A 5,438-nucleotide genomic window follows, 5' to 3' on the forward strand; every position below is an offset into this window, starting at 1 on the left:
GCGGTAATCAGGTTGATCTAAACAATTACAGGCCAATTTCAATCCTGCCTTGTGTGTCTAAAATTGTGGAGAAACTTGTCAACAAACAACTTATCAATTATCTAAATGCTTACGATATCATATCCGGGGCACAGTCTGGCTTCCGAGCAGGGTATGGGTGTGTTACAGCTACCACTAAAGTACTCAATGATATTACTTCTGCGTTAGATACTAAACAACACTGCCCTGCTATATTCATTGACCTTGCAAAAGCTTTTGACTCTGTGGACCACAACATACTCATTGACAGACTCAGCAGCATTGGTGTCACTGATCACTCACTGGTTTGGTTCACAAATGATCTCTCACACCGGGTTCAAAGTGTAAGACTCGAAAACCTTGTATCCCACTCTCTCCCGATCATCAGGGGTGTGCCCCAAGATTCTATCCTTGCTCCAACTCTTTTTTTAATTTATATTAATAATATTCCACCGAAGGCTGGCAATTCTTTCATTCACCTATACGCTGATGATACTGTTCTTTATGCCACTGGCCCCTCCCCTGATGCTGTTCAAGCTACCCTGCAAGAAAGCTTTTACCAAGTTCAACAATCCTTTACACAACTCAATCTCAGTCTCAATACCTCTAAAACAAAAATCATGTGGTTTTACCGAAAGGGTACTACGCCTCCTCCTGCACTTAACATCACCACCTGTAATGGGGCTATTCTAGAACAAGTCACTGCATATAAATACCTGGGCATCTGGTTGGACACCTCTCTTACTTATTCTGCCCACATATCTAAGCTGCAATCTAAGGTTAAAGCCAAGCTTGGTTTTCTTTACAGAAACCGCTCTTCATTCACCACTTCTGCCAAACTTACTCTTATTCAAATGACCATCCTACCCATTTTAGACTACGGAGATACCATTTACAGGGTTGCCTGCAAGTCCACCTTGTCAAAACTTGACTCTCTTTACCATTCTGCTATCAGGTTTGCCACAAATGCGCCTTACAATACACACCACTGCGCTCTCTACACATCTGTCAATTGGTCCTCCCTTCACAATCGCCGTACAATTCACTGGTTCACGTTCATTTACAAGACCCTTCTTGGTCACTCACCACCTTACTTAGGTCACCTGCTGCAGCCTAAGCCTGCCACTTATGATACCCGGTTTTCACTTTATCTTCAATTAATAATTCCAAAAACCAAAACAGCTATTGGTCTAATATCATTTCAATCTGCTGCCGCTCGGGACTGGAATTAGCTACAAAAAATTCTCAAAATTGATAAGCTAATTTCAACCTCATCGTTTAAAGCTGTTATATCACACTTGTACACGGACACATGCAGCTGCTTCTCTTCATAGTCATAAATAAAAATAGGAAAAGGAAAGGATAGGAAGGAAAAAGGGAAGGGGAAAGGAAAAAGAAAGATGAAGGAAGGGAAAAGAGGGAAAAAAAGGGGGGAAGGAGAAAGGAAAGGGGAAAGGAAGGAAAGAAAAATATTTTAAAAAAAAGGGATTGGGAAGGAAAGGGAAAAGAAAAAGGAAAAATCTATAATAATACACAAATAGATAGGGAGAAGGAATGAGAAGTTTTTATTATTTTTTTTTATTTTTTTTTGGAGCAAATAGTTCTATGTAGAGCTATTTATCAATTCTATATACACATACCTGGTTAAAGTGGTCTGTTGTCTACTGTGTTGAGTTTGCAATTGTATTTATGTAATTGCTAACTTGTAAGTATCTATAATGTTTGTTGTCATTTTAACTCTACTTCCCCTTTTCCTCTAAGTGGTTATTCCACTTGTCAGGCCGCCATTGTAAATAAGAACGTGTTCTTAATGACTTGCCTGTAAAAATAAAGGTATAATAATAATAATAATTGAAATTGTATTGAACGAATCACCGCATCACCGTTACCCTACCAGAAGAAACAAAGTTCAAATGCTGAGACCATGAGTGACTATGAGATGACAAGTCAGTTTGATATGTATAGCACAATCTCAGCTATATATCATGGACAGCAAACAAATAAAAAGTGATTGGAAATATAAGCAACATGATTTTCTACTGAAAACATGTCAATGCAGCTGGGAAAGCTTTCTTGATAAAATAATAAATTAACTAAATTAAGTAGGGTGTATTCAAGCCTAGCGGTTGAATTGAAGAAATACCATGCTATTTCAGAAAGCTGGTAGAGGAATGTCAACTGAAACACATGGGAAAAATCTTATCAATAGAAATATGAATATCCTACAGAATGTGCAAAGAGTTTTCTGCAACATAGGCTTATAGGCTACGGATGTAGCAAGCGTCTAATCCCTACAGCCTGTAACCGGAGTAATTTTGGTTTGATATTCGGGGTTTGGTCGTCAATACCTCTTCCAAAAGAAATCATACAAAGATGAGAATGGAATATATACAACTGGATTAGGGTAGAAAGCAAGGTACACCCTTTGATTTTTTCAAAAATCCAACTTTTCTTTTAGCAGAGCCCAAAATGCCACAAAACGCTTTTGAATGTCTGTTCACATTTTCTACATATATTTTAGACCTTATATATTTCATTTTTTATAGATTCTTATAAAAGTGAGATATACACTTAAAACATGCACTTGAATGTTGGTCACTGACCTTTAGATATACACTTTTACATTTCAGAGATTATATCTATGAAATACGTTTTTAATAGGTCAATATCCACATCAGCTAGAGACCTACAAACAAGTGTGGTCTGTTCCTTTACCTCTCTTCTGAAAGGTACACCTCTTTTATCAATATTCATTATCTGTATTTCATTTTATAAATGCATGCATTATTACATCTCTATTAACTAATTTGCATGAACAATTTTTAATAGCTTAATAGCTGAAATTCAACACTATTGTTGTTTGCTCCTTGGGGTTTAAGGCCGGGTGTTTCTGTAAAACCACTTTGTGACAACTGCTGTTGTAAAAATGGCTTTATAAATACATTTGGCTGATTGATTGAGCTTCTAATTCAGATAACATGGACCTCTAAAACCACTGACCTACCTTGTCAAGGGTACGCCCCTTAGAATTGCCATTATCCATTTCAGTGAATTTAAAGGAATTTATCTTTCTAAGCGACAATTTTTTTATAGTTCATTATCCATATGAATTGGAGATCTACAGACTACAAAATGTGTTGTGTTCCTTTACCTCTTCTGAAAGGTAGACCTCTTCTTTTTTCAAAATTCATTGTGTATTTCATTTAAAGATTGCATGCATTATTACAACTCTATTACATCATTTGCATTAACTATTTTTAATAGCTTCCAATCCAGATGACATGGACCTCTAAAACAACTTGCATTTTGTTCATTGACCTTCCTTGTTAAGATGTACACCCTTAATTTAGCCATTTTCGATTTACAGAAATGAATCTTTCAAAACCACACTTTTTTAAATTGCTCTCTAACCATATGAGTTAGACATCTACAAATAAGTGTGTTGTGTTCCTTTACCTCGATTCTGAAAGGTACACCTCTTCTTTTTTTCCCAATTGATTATCTTGATTTTATTTTATAATTACATGCATTGTTACAACTCTATTACCTAATTCACATGAACAATTTTTAATAGCTTCCATGCCGGATGACATAGACATCTAAAACCACTTGCATTTTCACTGACCTTCCTTGTCAAGGGTACACCCCCTTAGATTTGCCATTTTCAATTTTCTGTGATTTTATCAGAATTTATCCTTCTATACAATCCCTTTTTTAATAGCTCACTATCCATATGAGCTAGAGATCTACAAACAAGTGTGGTGTGTTCTTTCCACTCTACTCTCACAGGTACAACTTTAAATTTCAATCTTTCTAATTTATGATTGAATTTTAAATATTTTTTGTGTGTAAATTGTTTTCAGTCTTTAGTGCCAGATGTGTCAAACCGGTTCCACGGAGGGCCAATTGTCTGCAGCTTTTCACTCTCACCTTTTACTTGATTGATTATTATTAAATAACCTTATTAAAGACCTTATTAAAGGTCACTAATTGGTTAGTTTCTACTCTTACCTGGTTGTTTAGATCCGAACTGGGAACCAATTTATAGGGAAAACCAAAAACCTGCAGACACTCTGAACTCCTTGGAACCAGTTTGACATTGCTGCTTTAGTGTATTCAGAATATGGTTGCACTTAAACCAGACATTGATTTAATTTCATCGATTTATTTGCCTAGTTGGAGCCATTGATCACAGTGCCTCTTACTCTGTGGACCTACTTGCAATTATTATTTTGCTCCAGCGGTTATTGCAATATATTGATGGAATTAATTAATAAAACACAATTATGTTAACATTCCTCACCTACAAATTATTTTCTTGTTGCAGCTTTTGTTTATATTTCATTGTCACATTTGACTTAGTAGTTATAACTGTGAAACTCCGCTATGGCCATAGGTTCGGTAGGGTGGTGCATATTGGACTGGTGTCACCTTGGGGGAGGTAATCGGCATAGAGGATTTCATTGTGCCACCGCGTTCCAGCAATGTCTCTGGTGGGGCGGGTGCCTCTGACCTGGCCATGCATATAAAGTGTTGTGAGCGAGCGTTTTCTCCAATGTGTTAGCTCACATTGACTTCATGGTTAAGAGAGGGGGTGTAAAGAAGCAGACAGGCTGATCAGACAGGTTTTGGAGGAAGCCTGTGGCTGTCATGAATCCCTGAACATGAACAGGTGCTCCTCTGTTGTGTTATGGATAGTGAGCTATTAAAAAAGCATATTTAGAAAGATAAATTCCTGTAAATTCACCAAAATCAAAGAAATCAAATCTAAGACAAGGAAGGTCAGTGAACAAAATGCAAGTGGTTTTTGAAGTCCATGTCATCTGAATTGGAATCTATTAAAAATAGTTCATGTAAATTAGGTAATTGAGTTGTAATAGCAAAATTGTAGTTAGGAAATTTTATACATACAGAATTGTATAATAGAGGAAAGGTTAAGGACCATATCACATGTGTTTGTAGATTTGTAGCTCATATGGATAGTGAGCTATTAAAAATAGCAGTAGAGAAGGACAAAAGCTACAAAAATTTACGAAACTGAAAATGACAAATCCTCAGACTGTACTCTGGAGAAGGAAGGTCAGTAACCAATATAAATGTTGTTTCAGATGTCTTCTTAATAGGAAATTAATAAAAAGGTTATATTAAAATGTATCTATATTTGGTAATAGAGTTGTACCTTTGAGAGGATAGGTACAGGAACACACCACACTTGTTTGTAGATCTCCATCTCATATGGACAATGAACTATTAAAAAGGTATTGCATAGATGGATATACAATTGTTTTGAGAGGCAAATGTCACCTGGATAGAAACATATTGTAAAACGCATCTATATGTTAGAGTTGTAATAAGGTAAAAAGAAATTACAGAAATGAAGACAGATACTGTACCTTTGTAAGGACAGGTATAATAAAATA

Source organism: Esox lucius, chromosome 20 (assembly GCF_011004845.1).
Source record: "Esox lucius isolate fEsoLuc1 chromosome 20, fEsoLuc1.pri, whole genome shotgun sequence".
Taxonomy (NCBI): domain Eukaryota; kingdom Metazoa; phylum Chordata; class Actinopteri; order Esociformes; family Esocidae; genus Esox; species Esox lucius.